Source organism: Sylvia atricapilla, chromosome 3, assembly GCF_009819655.1.
Source record: "Sylvia atricapilla isolate bSylAtr1 chromosome 3, bSylAtr1.pri, whole genome shotgun sequence".
NCBI lineage: Eukaryota > Metazoa > Chordata > Aves > Passeriformes > Sylviidae > Sylvia > Sylvia atricapilla.
This window is the reverse complement of record NC_089142.1, coordinates 68,567,009-68,586,521: the sequence shown is the minus strand read 5'-3', so window position 1 is coordinate 68,586,521 and position 19,513 is coordinate 68,567,009.

Genomic DNA, 19,513 nt, shown 5'->3' with positions numbered 1-19,513 from the left:
CCTTGGTTCAGTGAAGCAATATCAGTTCAGAGTCGCTATATCTCCTACCTGCTTAAGGCCTTTAAAATTAAAGTTTTTGTAGGAAAGTGATTAAATTATTACTAAGAAATAGCCTCCAGGCTGAAAGAGAGCTAATCAGGTACTGCTAATCTGCTGACACCACTATAGTTTGGAAAGATTCCTTACCAGCGAAGTAGGAAAAGGTGGAAGGTTGGCAATTATTTTCTGTCATATGGCAAGATAACAGTGGTGATGTAAGAAGAAACTGAAACTGATTTGATGTTAGGGAATTCAGAATCATTTTTGACAATCATTTAGCAGCAGAACTCAGAAAATTTTCAGTGGTTCTCAATAAGTATTTTAGTTTGAAACAAAAATGCATTTCAGACAGAATACTACATTTCCCCCATTTGTGGTATTTTGTCTCACATCAGAGAATCATTTCACAGTCTGAAAGTTAGAGTTCTTTTTATTAAATAAAACTAGAAGTGCCTCAATAATGAATTTTAGCCAGTAGAGATGGATTAATCAGAAATAATTACCTTGCCCCAGAAATGTGTGAGGAATGGACAACAGGATCTTAGAGATTTGACACTGACTTTTTTCTGCCTTTAGGTCTTTTCTTAGTGGGCTGTGAGACTTTTAAATGTTAACGTGCTTTGTTGTCTTAGTGCTTACCAAGCTGTGTTTGATTTCTCCTTTCTTTCAAATCTACCAATATCTAAAAACTTTCAGACAAGTTGGCACATGATTTTTTTCCCATCTTCTGCTTTCCAGACCAATGCCAGCTCTCCCCATTTTTCTCCCTGGAAGCAAGGACCTATGAAAATACCAGTCATAGAAATGCACAGGGGAATGATTTTAAAATTAAATCAACTCACTCCACCTATCTGTCTCCCTGTTACTGAAAAATGTCTAATTGAACACAAGACACTTAGTTGAGCAGCAATGACCTCCAAACCTCTTTAAGCACTGGCTGTGCATGGTGAGGCATGCAAAATCCAGGCACTACTACCCATCCCATTAGTCACATTCACCATGGGTGCTACATCACAGTGCTTACTCCTCTGTGGAGCACTTGCTTCAGAATTTGTATTTCCTAGTTTTCACAGCTGGTCACCTCCTTGGAACATCAAAATCTGGTGGGAATCTTATACACTTTCTATGATTTATAGAAATCCCTTAGAACTGGGAAGGAAATATCACGGTATTTTGGTATGAAAATGCTGAGCTGGTATGACATCCAACTGCCTTTTGTGTGCTTAATAAAGGTGTTAGAAAAATAGCTGCAAAAAAGCAGCCAATTAGTTAACAGTAGAATAATAAGCATAAAAGCTTTCCTCCAAAAGGCTAAATGCTATTTTGAATAACTACTGGCAAAAAGAAACTTTGCAAATTTTGTTGAGTTTTACTTCTCTCAGTGAAGTGTTCTCTATAATGTGAATGAGACATTTAAGGTCACTCAAAAGATTGTCATAAATGGCATTAGCAAAAGTAATTTTAATATGAATTTATAAAAGTGAGACTTGACAAAGTTCCATGGTGAGGTTACTCTGTTGTTTACTACATGGTGAAACACACAAAGGAAAAATCAGTAATAACTGATTTAGAATGAATTACACAGAGACTGAATATGCTAAAGAGTAAGGGCCACTCTCCTGTTGAGTCATGACGCTCAGAGTAAACCTCTTACTTTCTGAACCCCTGATGGAGCTTAGATGAAACTAGGTCTAATCTTAGTTTCAGACTTGGAGAATTATATCTATCTAATGGAAGAAATGTGTGAATTTCATTGATGTTGATCTAGCATGTTATCAGCAACCTACCAAGGATCAGTTGTGAATAAGGGGTCTCTGCCTTGGGTGATTTCAGTCTCAGATGAGGAATTTAAAAACTGGAGAATTGTCCCAGCAGCGAGGAGGACCACAGCCATGCATCCTTCCACACTACTGTGCAGAGAGACCTCAAAGAAGGCTCACTAAAGCTGTCATATTTTTGGGATAAAGTGCTTGACTAATAAATTGCATGGGAATGCATACATTACACTCCTTTTACTGACAATTTTCTTTAGTGAGTCTTAGAAAAAGAATCTGCTATTCATGGGCTGGTCACAGACAGTGTTCTGAGCTCATACACACTCATGCTCACTGAGTCAATTTGTGGGATTTCTGGAGGAGCTCTTGGCCTGACTATGCTTCAAGCCTTTGCCTCCTTTGGCATTTGTGCCAAACTATGTCTATTCTGGTTAAGGGGGTAGAGCACATCCACCACACTCACTTTAGTTGCTTGAATCATGTTAATTCTGTTCACATTATTATATTAGAATCTGTCCTACTGTTTTAGTGATAAATATAAAGTAGAGTCAACTATTTTCCCCCTACTTTTAAGCTCCTCCAAGCACGATCGATTTGAATATTCAAATCAGCCCCGAAGTTCTCAACAGTGCCTCCTTTTTTCTTGACAGGCTGAATGAGGGAAAAACCCAAGTACAGAAACGTGGCTGGCAGGTAATGCTGAAGCTGATAAAAAAGTTCTACTAATAAGGCTCCAGAGAGGGAGAGGCAGGGAAGCAGGAGGTTTGGATTAAAGCAGGCATATGATACACAGACACCTCTGTGTACGCGGGGGAAGATTCTCAGCTGCTCAGCCCACACCATGGAGCTCAGCATTCAGCAGCTCCTTATATAATGCTTAAAACTAGATTTTCAAGGAAATTGGCAGTAGCACTGAGTGAAGGTGTCACTTTCCTAATAAAGAAACACAAATTTGCATTTGGTGAGCTGAGGTTAATTTCATCAAGTTTTTAGGGTAGGCAAAAGGGAAGAAAACTAGCTGTAATGTTTCAATTTTGAAGTCAATAAGGTTTCAAATGTTTGATTTGAAATGAAAATTTTACCTTTGGGAATTAATTTAATTATTTTTAAAGGTTAAAACAAACCTAAAAGGATTGGGTTTTTTTTTACAGGTATCTGAAAAGTGTTCAAATTCTCGTTGATTTAAACCATAATTATGCTCACAATGCTCTTTGATATCCAGCACTGTGCTCTTTGAAAAGCCTGGTAAGAGCAAGACAACTTTTCCTTGACTGCTATTTCAGAATATTCTTTTATCTTTCATAGAGCATAGAAAAACCTTTTTATAAGCTAAAAAAACCACCCCCAAACCCCAAACATTGTAAGAAAAATAGAATTGCATTGCAAAGAAAGCCTTGCAGACAGAGTGACTTTGTGCAGAATGCCGCTGTCCAGCAGGACTTGCGCAGATTGAGAGATAGGGATATGGCAGATAGGGATACTGAATGTGGGTCTATATTCCAAAAGGAGAGTGCTCTTCCTGGTAAACCCTGATCTAGTTGGAGTTGAAACCTTTATTTTCCTTCCCTGTACATCGTGGGGCTAGCTAGGAAATGTTGGCAAGGTCCCCACTGATTCCTGACAGAGGTGTAGGTCCTTTTAAACCTGTGTGCCTGGGAACAGTCTCATGCCAGATTCTGTGGTCTCTGAAATAGTCACCCAGTATGTTTCTGTGTTGTTGTGCATTATGTCCACATTTTATAATACCCAAAGCTTACTTGTGTTAAGGAAACCAGAGGTAGTTAATTAAGATGTCTGTTTTGTTTCAATAACACAAATACTGAGTGAATGCCAGAACTGCAAGGTACTGATCATAACAGACATTTGTGAATGTGGCATTTGTATTTCCATCTTTTTGAAACTTTGCATATTGGGGAAACTCTGTTATTTAAACTTGTGATCTTATTTATAGATAATCTGTCATTAACAAGTCTCTGCTCAGAAAATTAATTCTAGCTAGACCATAGACAGCAATCTGGAAATCCTTACAGTATTTGGGTTAATTAATGCATCATTTCATTTGTTCACATGGTAATAAGCTCTTGAGGATCAATAAATTCTCATTGAGTACAAATAAATTGGATTGGGGAAGCAGTTAATGCTGTAAAAATCATAGTGCCCATATGGGCTGGTTTGTGTACATATTTCACTAGTTAATCACCAGTCAATTTGAAATGAAATGTGCTGAAGAGTCTGAATTAGTTTATTTTCTTTCCACTGGCTGAGAAACAGAATGATCTGGTGTGAAAGACTTGGGACACTGCCTGGCAAAAAAATCAGTCTGGCTTACCACAGAACCTGTTAGTTTGACCTTAAAAAGCAGACTACTTATCAGGTAATTTTCATTTTTCAATCCTCACATCATTTAAATGTCTGTCATTTAAGCTTCTGAAATAAATTCCAGTAGTTTGGGTTGAGAATATTTAATCCTCCTCATGGATGTCCTGTGCACATTTTCTTTCTCATCAAGATTTCTAAGGTATGCACCTTGGTAATGAAGACTAGTGGAACACAGAAGACATTTTCATAAAGTGTTGCAAATCCTTGAGGACAAATGTCTCCTGTGAATTTTATTTTTCTCTTAAAAAATATTCACTTCTTTTTTGAATGCACTTGAAAGCTGCTGTAATGATAATTTTATAGAGCAAAGGGTTATCAAACAACATCCTCTGTTTGTGACATCTCTCACATGAACAGAATCTCCACCTATAAGAAATGTCTCAGAAATCTTATCACAGGAGAAATATAACATAGGATTGTTTGTATTGTAATGATCCTAGAAATAAGAAGGGAAAAAAATCCTTAAATTGTAGAAAGAATGAAAAAGCCTACATGCAATAAACCCACTTGCCCAGAATTTTCTAAATATTTTAAGACGTAGATTATAAAATTAATGTTATGGATATAATTAAAAGATACTGAAAATCATCTGAATTCACACATCTGAGTCAACTCAGATGAAGATCCTTAGCTGTCTGTAAATCTTAATAGTATCCAGTGAGCACTTATCTTCCTTTTAAAAACTTTAATTGCATACTTTTCTTTCTATATATTTCACACAGTTCCCTCATTCTACAGTCCTTATCCTCTAAAAATGCTGCTGCTTCTATGGTATTTCTCTTCAAAAGCCTATGTACAATGACATTGACAGCAAATCACCAGTGTTCCTATAATTAGTAATTTTTAATCAGGTAGTATTTGACAGCCAAGATCTCTCGTGTTAGGACTGGCAGATTTTTAGATGGATGCATTGCACAGTGACCTTTGATTCATTAAATCCTAAAAAGAGATCTAAGATCAGATGCCACAATGAACGCCTTGTCACCTTGTGCAATTCTTTGTACTTACAAAATTGCATTAAAATCAATCACCCCTCAAGACATTAAGAGCTGTTAATGATATTGACAGCCTATGAAGTTGATGTAAATTGCTGCAGCTGAACAAAAGAGATATAGAGATCAATGCAACTATGCTCTTTTGATAGTGAAGAATCTGAGGCACTGGGTTTTTTTTTTTCTCTGTGTTTCATTAACGTGTACCCTCTCTTACAGGGCTGTCTTTGCTCTTCACAGTGTAATTGTTAGTTTTTCAAGATTTGCACTCTTGATAAACCTTAAGCTCATAACTGGAGGTCACAGTCAAACAGGCTTCACAGACTGAACATTTTGCCCTTATGTTCAAACAAAAGTGCCTTCAAATGAAGTTTATACTATTACACTTAATAATTAAACTTTGTCCAGTCTAATGGGTATCTTAGCGACCTTGAAATAGCTGTAAGTCATGACATTACCATAAACCCCCTGATATGCTGCTAAATAATTATTTTATTCCATTGCAGCATGACAAGGACAGAGGAATTTTCCTCTACTGATTTCACTGCCAGGCAGACAGGATCATTTTTTAACCTTCTATTCACCTTTCCTGCTTACCATCCTCAGAATTTCCATATCTATGCTTGATTCCCTGTTTTTGGAGCTGGAAGATGATCGGGGTTGGATGTAGGAGCAGTGCAGTCCCCCTTTATGGTGCAGGATGTGACGCAGCTGCAGCAAAGGGTGAGAAGGGTCCCTCAGGGGAGGGAACAGAGGTGCAGGTGTGGGTGGCAGACACCTGCAAGGTCTCTGGGGGTGCGTGGGGCAGGTAGCCCTTGGCCAAGCCCGCTGAGCTGCTGGCAGGTAAAATCATCAGGTGTGATGTGCTACACAGCTGGCAGGTGCCATGATCCCTATTTATGGTCACATGTTTTGGAAACTGGAGGCTGCAACAAAGCAGAATGTCAAGGGTATCCAGGAGGGAATTTCTCAGCTTTGATTTTGAGTCAGTCTGTTTATTTTTTTAATAGCAAGTTGTCTGGGTTAAGCTCAAGACAACAGGACAAATCCTGGCTGTCATGGTTTGAATGGTGAGTGACTGTGACCTTTGGAGAAAGAGGAGACCTTGAGGTTTTTCCTTTGCCATAAGTGGATTTGTATTTTAAAGCTTCCCTGTTGAAAGGGGGTTTTTTTTCATAAAGATTGTTGTTGAGAAAGAGTGCAATGGCATTCTGCCTCCTATTTTACTAAGCAATTTCTGTGAGAATCTTTCCTTGCTAATCTCTCTTGCAAATTACAGAGAGCAATAAGAAACCTTGTATAGATCTCAAGTGTTGGTCAATGAGTTTGTGTAAGGAGTCATGTCATGTAGCAGATAAACTAACACTAATCTTTGTCATTGATTGCTCCTTGATTGCTCCCAGGAGATACAAGTTTTGATATGAAAAAGGAATTTGTCTTCAATTCAATTGTGGTATGCAAATGAAGTTCAGGATTTATCTGAAGGAGATTGAAAAGGTGATGGGGAAAGTTCATGGTTTATGTTCACTTCAGAGAAAGTTGATTTTATTTGAAATTACCTACTGCCTATGAATGCAAACAGTTTCAAATAAGCTGTAATGATAAGAGCATAGTGCTTTTTCATGCCAGCATACTGCCTATCAATAAAAAGAATAATTTTAACAATTAGCTAAGTGATTCGACCTAGCCATGCTTGCTCTGCTTGGTGTGGATAACCAGAAGCTCATGAATGATGACTTTAAATACCTGGAGTGAAGACTAAAGCTGTGAAGTTTGGAGCTGGCTGAGTCACACTGTTCAGCTGCATTTCTTTGAACCATTTGATTTGTATACTTCTTTTAGTTTGAGATTTCTGTACTACCATATTGGAATTAGCTGGAAATAAGTTTCGGGTTCCAGCTGATCACTATGTTGAAAATGGTTGTTTAATGCAATCCTACTTTACAGATCCCAACAGGCTACCCAAGCCAACATATGTAAAAAAGTGAATTTCAGTTAATGTCTATTTGAGTTGGAAAACTTGTGCTTGCTTTTATATACAAAGAAGAAAAATAATTCTTACATATGAGGCAAAAATTTATATAACTGGAGCCTAAACATTCTAATGAAATAACTATTGTTGATTCAGATCTAAGTGGGAAAAAAAAAAGGACAATACTGCACAGAAAAGGTCTCAAGAATAAAATGTAAGTTAAATAGTTATACACATTTTGTGGTATTTAACTCTTTCCCAGATGTTATGTTCCTCATAGCACTGCCCTTTGTGTTCTAAGCTTGGTGGTGGGGTATCTTTGGAGGAGTTCAATGGGAAATCAGCATTCTGAGCCCTTTGCCAAGAGGAAGATGGTGTTAAAGTAAATGCTCTTCTCATCTTCATTCTAGGATCTGCTGGGAGTAATTTTTATATGTTTTTCTTACAGGTTTTTACATCCTGTTATTTCTTCATTGTTCTGAAAGTCCAGGTCACCCTGTACTCTATATGGTGATTTTGGTAGGCATTATTCTCATAGAAAGAATGGCTTTTACAGCTAAGCCAAGCAGCAGTGACCCACAGGCAGAACTTGGCAGTTCTGCCAAGTAGGGTGGTACAAGCAGCAAACCTCAGGAATGAGTTCTGGCAAATGCTTGGCACAGCCTGAGGCATGAGCTGCATTAAATGATTTGGTGACCTTTAGTGACAATAAGGATATGGTTTAATATTTGACTTGACAGTGCTGGGTAATGGTTGGACTTGATGATCTTGGAGGTCTTTTAATCTTATCAATTCTATGATTCTATCCTTACTGGTTTGAAGGGCTGCTCTGCCTCCTGTGGGGGATGGATCAGCTAGAAAACGGAAGACCCCCTACGTTTATGAGGATAGTCAATAACTAATCCAGGATTAATATCCCAGATTGGACTTTATCTTTTTGTTTTCAACTGTGGAATAGAAGTCTTTTTATTGAATAATTTTGGCTTTGATGCTGTCAGTGTTTTATGTAAATAACAGTGTATTTTGTCTTCAAAGAATGTGACACCCCGGCATAAACAGAACGATACGTATTCCTTTGTAAATTGTTGTAAATATAGGGAATTACATAAGGATGTTGTACAATATTTCTGTTATAGTACATAAATTTAACTATTAGCCATAATATTTTCAATTTGTTAAGTCCATTTATTATCAAGAAATAATTTACCAAAGAATAAAAACTAGGTCAAAGTGCTGTACAGTTGACTGAATTTAAGAGTTTAGAGGTTGGTGAGAATAATACAGGTAAGTAGAACACTTGGAATATAGAACATTTTATTTTAAACTCAACTAATTTTCACAGAATTTGGTGGGATCAAAAAGAAATGCACTTATGCTGGTATACGCAAGATTATGGTGACAGGGAAGTAACCTCTGGATTATTTCACATGGTGCTGTACCATTATTCCCACTGAAGCATTTAGGAGCAGCCCTTGGACTAGAGCAGCTGCCCACAGGAGCAGACGATCTGAACTGGAAACTATGGAAAATTGGTGAAGGGTAGGCTGATGTATTGCTTAGATTTTACTGATACTTTGCAAGCTCTAACAATATCCTCTTTAGTTCCTTTGTTTTTCTTTCGGGCTGTACTTTTGTCCATTCCCCTTGAAGAAGCTGGCATGTGTTCTGTTCTCTATTGAAAAATGTGTGCACGTATCACAAAATTCCTTACCGTTCTTGTTTAATGAAGTTTAGTCATTTTATAGATGCTTTACATATTGCTTCACAGATGGTTGGTTTTCAAGGGATATCAGAAATAGACATTTTTTACATTGGCCAGATGTGACAAATAACAGTGACATTGCAAATATAAAACATATGCCAGCAGGAAACTTTCTGTTATTTGTGCAGCATGGCAGCTGTTAAATTCTACACAATCCTTGGGGCAAATGGTAGGTGTCCATTTTTTCCTAAAAGACCTCAAATAAAAAAGTGCAAACCCTGTTTTTGGCATTGTTACAAAGGTAAGTGTTGCTATTTTGGAACCAAACACTGTTTGGTTTCTGTTGCCCAAATAGCCTTTTTTATTTAAGAAAAAAAAACAATTAGAATTTCCTGCATGAACATCTATAAGTACAATTTCTATTACTGTATGCTTCTCTAAACAAACAAAATATTGTTTGGTAAAGGATACTTGTAATTGGGCTACTTTTAATATTTCTGATAGATAAAATATGTGGTGGTGGTTTTTTTTTTTTTTTTCTCCTCCTAGAAGCTCCCATGTGCAATTAGTTCTTTGACCCTTTTCTTTTTCCCTAGGTTTTTGATTATGTGGGGATTTTTTACCTTTTTTTTTTTTTTCCCCACATGTTTCCTGAAGGAAAAGGAAGAGGATGTTAGGGACATAGAATAATTTGGCATGCTAGCAAAAAGTAAGAGTAGGCACTGAGGTCAAAAGCCACAGACTTGAAAAAGGCAATAGAGAGTTTGCCTGAAGAATGAGAGTTTTTAAATACATGATAAATATTTCTTTGTTTATGAAAGAGCTGCTCATGCAAGGCTGCCTCTGTCTTACAGCATCACTTGTGGAGTTGTGCAACACCAGATACTTATTGATTGCATAGATGTTTGTAACTCATGGGTAGGTTGTGACTATAGTGGTTGGGATTTCCCATGAAAAAACACCTGGTGGTAATGCTTTTCAAAACGTTCAGCAGTGTGAAAGAGGACTGAATGAGAAGAAAGTTGCCTGGGAAACACATGGTTGACCAGATACATCATATAACTCTTATTTTTTTTTGACTGGAAACCAGAAAGGATTCCTTCTGTATCTGAGCCTGAATTTCTCCTTTACCCACCAATGTTTGCTGTGTTTGATGAGACAGTCAAGCAAATTGTGTGAAAGTTGTTAGCAGATAGATTTTTCTTTATGTACTGCACAGTCCAAATTCATTAATTTTCTAACTTTACTTATAATAATAATTCTTGTATTGCATTAAATTCTATAAAATTATTATCATGTAAGTAGCTTTTTCTACAAAAAATCTCACTACATTTAACATATATAATCCAGCCGTATCTCATTTAAGCTTTTTAGGTATTTCAAGTAAATATGAATCTATCAACCTGAACAAAATATGTATTTTATTTTCTGCTTTCATTTAAATTAACTAAGTTTACAATTGACTTTACTAAGCAAAATAATAGTTATTTGAAGGGCAAGATTAACTCAAGCAAAAATGTTACCACAGAATATATTTATGTTCTGTGAAATCTTTGTCAAAAAAGCTAGTTCAGTTCAATTTAGAGGTTTACTACATAGGGGAATAAAAATGTTAAATATCTCTGGACTTCAGAAAATCTTCAGAGGACATGAAGGAAAGAGTGCGTGATATATGAGACAGAAAGAACGGCACTGTGAAAAGCAAGATCAAAGTTAAAATTCTTTTCGCCTCTCTTTTGAGCCCTGTTCCTAAGCCAGGAAAAAAATATTTCAAAAAATTTAACATAATAAAGGATATTACTTGTAACCAATTTGAGATTTGAGTGCAGTGGTCAAGAATATAAAGAAAACAAAATATTTATGGTCTTTTCAGAGTTTTCTACCAAGATTTATTAGTATTAGTACCTAATATATTTTTATCCTGCTGTCAGATTTTGACTGTAGTGAAATAAGTAAAGCTACACTGATCTCACTGCTGGGAGATTCTGAGCACTTTGACTTGGAAAGTGAAAGGTACAGCCATGTTACTCCTAAAATGTATGCTTCCTTCTGAGCATTTTTATAGTATAAGATAAAATAACTTTTTAAGTATGAGTTTCTCACCAAAACGTGTGTACTGTTGGCTTGAAAATACTGAAGATAATTTAAACCCTTAAACAACATGGTATAAATAGATTTTCCAGATGTCATTAATTTTCAGTGCTGGCAGTGACACTGTCTCTCTTTTCTTTTTGCACATCTTTCCTTTCTCTCTTCTTTCTGCTTTCTTTTTAGAGGCAATATTTCTTCTGTCATTTTTTATCTTCAGTGTGCACCATGCAAAATAGGAAAAAAATCTAATTAACCAAGTATTGAAGCATATTGCTCAAGGGAGAAAAAAAAAACCAAGAAGTTTTTTCTACTGCTAAGAAGAAATCATCAAATCCCAAAAGTTTTGTGAAGAAAAAGCAAATACTGCAAAGGAGGCATCCAAAAAAATACAACACTGTCCTTCAGGGTTCACCTAATGCTAATCACCTGCCTTGCCTGTAAATGTCTTTGTCTGCAGCACTTGTTTGCTGCCTGCCAGCTCCTGCCCTGCCAGCTCCTGCCCTTTGTCACCCTCTCCTTCCAGTCACTGCAGCCCTCTGCTGGGACACTTGCTCCAGGCTTGCCATGGTCTGATTCACTAAGATATGTTAAACATGCAGTCAGTCTGATGTATTTTGTACGAATACACATGTGTATGTTCCTCTACCTATGATGATCTTCATCACACAAACCACCTATTTCCCACCACGTTTCTCTTTATAGTAGTATTTCTTTTTATTTTTTATAAATAGTAACTTTCTTGATAAATACTATTGCTTTAGATCATCTTATGTCTTCTATAAAAGTTGCATATATATATATATATATATATTTGAATTTATAGTCTCATTTTTACAAATTTGAAGAACATAGAATGTAGGTCTGATGTCTGGCCTTGCAGATTAGATCACTTGGGACCTGAACTATGTCTCACTTTATTAGTTATTCTGGTCTACGTGTTAACTTGGTTGGTGAAGGCTTAGTGACACATTTTGCCATAGCAATGCAAGAAAGACAATTGTTTTTGACTTTCAGATCTGTAGAACCAGAAAATATGGCAGAACTGTCACATTTCTTTCTTATTACTTGTAAACAAAGTTTCATAAGTTAAATCTGTGAAAGATTTTTTATTTTTAATTTTAAGTCTTAATTTGTATCGTTAAAAAATCCAGCAGCCAGAATAGGCTTTTTGACCAAAAAAAAAAAAAAAAAAAAAGCAGCTGTGTAATTTTCCAACTTTCTGTTTTGTTTGTTGTCATAGAGATTTTTTATAACAAGTTAGAAGCAATATTATTTGTATAAAACCAAACATTTGTAATGAAATTCATTGGTAAGGAAGAGAGATCTGTAGAGTTTTACAGTCTCTAACCCATCAGATGTCACACAGATCAGTGCTGAAATTTCTTCAAGACCAAAATGGGCTCAAGAATCTGAAATAAACATTCTAAGACAGGTCCAAAGTGTACAACTTCTTTCTTTCATAATTCTTCTCCTGTCAATTGTTCATTGTATAATGTATATGTCTACGTGTCAACTTGGTTGGAGAAGGCTTAGTGACACATTTTGCCATAGCAATGCAAGAAAGGCAGCTGGTTTTGACTTTCAGATCTGTAGAACCAGCAAATATGGCAGAACTGTCACATTTCTTTTTTATTTCTTGTAAACGAAGTTTCATGAGTTAAATCTGTATATGTATGTGTATGGTATTTAGGTATGGTATTAATGTAGATGGTATTTAGGTTTTTGGACATTCAAAGTCACAGCAAGGCCTGCAGGAAAGTGCGAGGCTATATCCTGCTGCTGGTGTTATGGTATGTCTTTGCAACATTTGCAAAGGCTAGGTGATCAAATGAATCTAAACATGAGTAAAATAGGTCAAGAAGTTAAAACCCCTCCAATATTTTCTACAGAATTCATATGTGTATCTTTTATAGGTGTGTATGTCTAAGAATAGACTGAATTAGTGGCAAAAGTCTTTGGGAAATGTATCATAGAATCCACAGTTGAAAGATTTCTATCAAGTGTTAGAGGCTTTAGATGTATATATATTGAAAGCTGGGAATGAAAATGGTAATTAAGCTAATGGTAATTAGCCTCACTTCCTTTTATCCTTATCCTGGTTTTAGGTGGATTGCTGCCCTGGAGGAAGAAAAGGAAGTTGGTTATTTGGGAATGATTCAGCTCTTTTTACCTGTTTGGTTACCTGCTGGTGGCAGAGGCACTGTCAGGCAGCTACTGAATTGTCAGTGCAGACACGGCTTAGATGGGCTGGGCAGCCACAGCTGGTCCAGTGCTCCCTGGGAATCTGCCATTTACCACCCGTTCTTTTCCATGGTGTATCTGCTCATATTTCTGCTCAGGGGATCACGCTAAAATGGGAGCCTGGATACAGTTTAGTCCAAATAAAAGAATCATATCCCCAACTTCTGAGTGCTCTCTGCTTTATCTTGCTTTGGATCTGTCCTTGAAGCATCCCCAATTTCAGCCCTTAGGAAAGTCTGGTGAAAACAGATCCCCTTGGCTTTGCCTCAAGACAGAAACAGAGTGCTGCAGTCTTAGCTGGTGAAAGCAACATTATTTTTTTTTTTAAACCCAGGGCTTTATTATTAGAAAGGACCTTTTCTTTGCTGTCTCTTCTCCATCCTCTGAGTCTGCTAAGGGTATCTTTAATTTTTTTTTCCTCTTTTCTGAACTGGGCAATTTTCTATTTAAGCAAATCATAACCCAGTTGACTTGAAAGAAGAAGCAATTTATAGGCTTGAAAGTGTGACTCTCTCTCCAGCCCTCAGGTGCTTGCAAAACAGCCAGGAGGTATACTGGGACATGTGGTGGAATAGAAAACAGTCTAAAAAACTTACTTATGATTACTAAAAAGAAATCCTGTGCTTATGCCTGCAGAAGCATTTTGTTTTCAGAGATAGCTCTTTATTAAAAAAAAAAAATTCTTTGTCTGAAAGAATAGGATTTGCCCAAGTAAGAGGATTTGTTAAAGGCTGTGTTAATTTACTTGTTTTCATTCAGTGGTGTCATTGTATTGCCTGCCATATTTGCATATTTCTGTTCCACACCTTTCAGGGGATTTTGCACAAATTAAAGGGGAGCTATGTGTACGTTATTACTTTGTAAGTTCTGGGAATTAGAACACTGTATAAATGGGAATTCATTAGGATTCGAGTGGATATTGTTATTATATTCTGCAGTATGAACTCAGCAAGCTGGTGCCACCCACCTGTAATCCTTCTCAGTTAAGGCTGGGACAGTAGAATGAACAAGAAATGGATTTAGCATACCATTAAAAATGAGCTGGGGTAGGAGTTTGTGGCCCTGCTTCATTCCACTCTTTCAAAACCAAAAGACTTCCTCCCTCTTGAAATTTCTGCATGAAAATCTTCATGCAGAAACCCATGAAACATATAAATTAATGTAAGTTTCTAACTCTTAATGTTTTGTGTAGTATATGCTGTAAATGTAGCTCTAACTCTGCAGGATTGCTCCTGGAGTAATTTTTGAGTTCAGGGAACTGTAGGAGTTTCCCAGCAGTAAGGTGAGGCACTCCAGCCATATGGGGCTAGGGGTATACTCAGAGACCTTCAGGCTAGAGTATTTTACTTCTGCTTTTTTTTTTATTCAGGAGAAAATGTTCTCATTCTGGCATGATTGTTCTCTCCAAGTATCCAGAATATTCAGGAGAAATTCCCTACAGGAACTCCAAATACTTTCAACATACCCCTGGAGTTACCTGAGGCTCCCCAGCAACTGTGGGAAAACCCGGGAGACACTAGTGAGGAAGGAAAAAGTTCATGGCTTTTCTTTGTTCTTCCATCTTGTACTGCATGCTCTGGGGCTCATCTTCACATCTGAATATCATCTTTATATTTCTGTTTACGTCTTAATAATTTATAGGTTCAAACCTGTTCCCAATCAAGAAAGATGTTTAGCTTTTGATCCTTACCTCAGATTTCAGCAGAATAGGGTGCCCTATAAACTACAGCAAAAGAGAAAAGAGAAAATGAGTCCCCCAACACTGAGAAATACCTGTGAAATACCGGGAATTTTTCAGGGTTTATTGTTGTGATTTTGGGGTTTGTTTTATTTTGTATTTTTCAGGGGATTTTGTGGGTTAGTTTGGGTTTTTTAATTTCTTTTTTTGGTGGTGGTTCTTTTGGTGTTGATTTTGGGTCCTTTTTTAAACTTTGCCTCTGTAGCTTGATGTGATTGTGTGGCAACCACTATAGTTCAGTTAGTTCATGCAAAATCCATGCCAATGAGCAGTGCTGAAATGCTTGTTCCAATTTAAGACCACTATTGTTTGCTACTTTCTAGCAGTGGAAGAAGTAATTTTCTGTGCACAGGACCACATAAATTTTTTCCCATCAAGTCTCTTTATTTTTCCTCCCTGTCTGGAGGAAGCACGATGCTACGGAGGAGGTGGTGCCTCATCTCGCTTTGCAGCCTCAAGATCTGTCCTCTTGTGGATCCACAGCCAGCAGCAGCCCCTATTCCAGCCTCTGAATCTCTCCTTCAATAGTGCATTGCAGTCACTGAGGGCTTGACTCACATGCTGTGGATATGAACCCCATCATCCCTGGGTGTTTGGGAGGGGAATGGGTATCCTTCTGGAATTACATGGACTTAAAAACTATGAAAAAATAACTTCTGATTATGGAAGACAAAGCATGGTGACTCATCTGGTCCTTTGCAGGCATATTTTCTCAGTTAATTCTCACGATTTTCTAATTTCTGGTCATAAATGCAAATAGATAACCTGAAAACAAGATATCAGTGAGTCAGAGAGGAGATAAAATAGTTTCTGAATTAAGAGGGGTTTATTCTCTCCCTGCTATTAGTCACTATGTTTTTTTGGTGTCTTAATGTGGAGTCACTGGTCTGTTCTGACACTGCTATTTTGATTTGATTCCCGTTTTGAGCAGAAAATTAATTTTCTATATAGAAAGCCCTGTCTGTTGTGTTGTGGCTAATAGCAGAGCTGCCTTTGAGCTGTGAATGGCCATACAATTGGTAGGCAGAAGTAGTCTTCATTGAGGTTATATTTTGAATGCAAATAATAAGAAAAAAATCTGCCATCTGCTGAGCAGATACTTACCCTATCTCTCCTATCTCAATTTACTGTTAGGGAATGGATTTGGACCAGAATATTTAATTCTGTACTTTTAAATCAGTCTTCAGGCTGGTCATATGAGGTGTAGCACAGTAGACAAAGCTGGACCATCCTCCTACTCCAAACAAAGAAATACCATTGAAGCAGAAAATTATGTCTGTAGAAACACAGGTATGAATTTAACTATTTGTTAAACCATGAAGTGGCAGTAAATACGACATTGCCTTATTCTTTTAAGTATAAAGAGGCTTAACTGGCCTTCCCTATATAAATCAGAGACAATCTTTTGATGTGTAACTTCCTGGGATGGAGGAGGTTAAAACCCACCCAAACTGGAAATCAGACTAAAGTACTTTCTCAGGGCTGCTGTTTAATTTCATGTGTAGGTGCTTATTGTATCCAGGTCAAAACACTGCAGCCCATTCTCTGACTTGCCTCCCTCCTCTCCCTAATACACTCCTACATTTCTGTGTTACTAAAGCACTCTGCAGTGAGGAAACTCTATGCATATACTTCTGTGCATATACTTCTGAGGCACCTAGAGATGGGAAGGAATGGGGTCAGGGAGTGTGGGGATGCTGAGACAGTATCTGCATCCTCAGAGGAACTTCATCTGAAATGTAAATTAAAGGGCAGAAAATATTTATGGTTTTGTTGATCGTTGAGAAAAATCTGGCATGGTAATGGTATAAAAGCTTTTAAAAGTGGCAATAAATAATAATTATTATAAATAAGCCTTGGAGTCGTAAAAATCCTTCCTTGGCCACCTGAAAGCTTCTTTATTACCATTATCTCAGTATAAATAATACTGCTTTTCTTAGACCAAAATATATCATACAAATGAGTTCTTTGATCCAAGTCCCCTTATTTTCCTAAAGGGTAATGAGTGATACATTATTTATTGTAAGGCTCAGGTTAATCCTAGTTTTTTTCCAGTTTCTGAAGAGAAGTTTAGGGCAATCTCTAATTTTTTAGCTGCAGGCATTTAGAGGCACAAAGAAATACTGGTGCAATCAATAGCATTAAAACATGTATCAGGTTTTTTAAATCAGGCTTCTTTTTTTTTTTTTTTTTTTTTTTTTTTTTTTCAGAAGGTAAGTAGAGACTGTGAAACACTTCAAAGCAGAACAGAGTTGTCCATGAAAGGATAGGGTATCAGTTCCTTTCTAACAGAATGATTGATACTGCATAGTGTGGAAAAAAGCTACCAGAGAGCAAAGCCCTTCAAGGCTTGAAGCTTTGATAAGCAGGAGCAAAACTGTAGCTCTTACATGTGCATACACATGGCAGCACACTCCAACCTCAGAAACATTATCGCCATCAAGATTTTTATCAATGTTTATCAAAATGCCTCTAAATATATTCATTTAGATGTGGCAGGATCAAGCCACAGCTACTCCTGTCATTACTGGCAGCTGTAGTTGATCAATAACTGTATGAAAGGATGCATATATTAAAAGCAAGTATTACAGTGACCTGGTAAGCATTTCTAGTTTAGTAGTTTAGTAGAGCATGAGGGCTTGCTGTGATCTGACTGGTGGGAGGTGCTTCTGCATCCTTTTTCCCCTTCTTTGTTAACCTTCTCTTAGACTTGACATAACATCTGGACAGTAGTACCGCCTTTACCTTTATCTCAAGTTCCTGTTGTAGTGGCTCAACTTATAGTCCAAATTTCAAGTCGTATTTGGGGGGTGAGCTTCAGTGATGCTCACAAATGCCCTCTGTCCCATAATTTGGGGTGATCTTTGTTTGACTGGTGATATGCACATAAGCAGTTGCTTCTTTACACAGTTTGCCATGAGGGAATTTTCGTGAGGATGCATTACACAGGATGTACTAACTAGATCTTGCATCTGCCAGGCCTAGAATTAACAATATCCTGTTGCTCCATTGTGTGCTTGTCTTATTGCAAAGTTCTTCTGGTCTTAAGAGTGTTTGAGATGGGCAGCTGTGCTCTTTAAGTCCTTTCAGGGCTGTGTCTTCATGTTGAAAGAAAAGATAACAGCAAGCTTTGAGTCATATGCTGGCTGCCAGCACAAACATGTTTAGGATTGAGTTTTCAAATCTCCTGTTTTATTTTGGCACCTCAGTGCACGAAAAGCTTCCAGGAGTTTCTCAGTCCTTTAGATCATTTCCCTAGGAACATTCTTGACAAATTAAATCCCCAGCATGCTGCCTGTCCATGTGACTGTCAGTCAGTAAGGGGAAACAGAGTAAAACACACACTAGATTGCACCATAATTTGCCAGGTAAAGCTAAATGTTATGACGTATTTTTTTCCCCAAAATATTTATGTATGCATTACAGTATCAACAGAACTGCAAAGTGTCAGCTGTTGTGGATCGTGTTTCTACCCACATCACACTTCAAAATGACAACTGTGGTCACCACTATGAAGTTTGCCTACTTCAGACTTCTGTTAAGAGACAGTGAAATTGCTGGTGGCAAAACAGTTATTCATCCCAGAATGGATACATCTGGAATAGAACACTGAACAGTACGAGAACATATTCTTTGCCTTTGAAACCAATGAAATATTTTGACTGTGCCTATATCGTTGAAACGTTTGAAACAGAGGGGCTGTATCCAGATGGCCTAATGGAAATGGTCCCTGACTCATCAGAAACCCCAGATTGTCTTCCAGTGCTTATGCAGTGATTATGTACCAAGATGCTGACATTAATGAACTTGCTAATTTAGAGGTAAAAGCTGTATGCCACTGAAAATTCAGTTTTCTAGATGAATACAGCATGCAAATCATATCTAAATGTCAAAGCACTTATGCGCTGTTACGTGTGAGAGTGACCCTTTGCTGTGGTCTATAAGTTTTTTCTGGTTTGACTGCTCTCATGAAGGACAGAATAATTGCCCAGGCTCTTTTCTGGTTGCCAGATCCTGTTGGCTATTCTGCTATAGCAGACATTGTGGCCTTTCTCTACAGCCCTTTAGATGATGATTCAGTGGAGGAAATATCAACCCATTTCTCAGAGACTTTTTGGGGCTCCTGGTAGCTTCTATGATCTTGGTCTTTGTTCTGGGTTGACGCTGTCCCCTATCCCATATCTTGGACTACATTGTTGTGTCTGACAGCTGCCCCCTCCCTCTCTGGCGGGGCCTGCTGCTTTTGCTGCTGGCTCTCTCTCTGGCTCGGCTGCGGCTTGCTCTTGCTGCTTCTGCTTTGCTCTCTGGCGCTGCTGCTCGCTTAGCTTGCTGCTGCTTCTCTCTCTCTCTCTCTCTCTGCCTGCCTGCCCCTGCCGCGGGCTTTCACCACTTCTGGTTTTTTTTCCTTCCTTTTCTTTTCCCCTTCCCACCCCCTCTACCTCCCCCACCGAAAAGATTTTGGACTGGCTCCAGATCTGACCTGACCTGAGAAGTCACAGAATCTCTGGGCCTGCAGAAAGAAGAAGCTGTGCACCCTCCCCCACAGTAACTTGTTTTTCTTTCTTTGGTGTTGGGGAGTGTTCT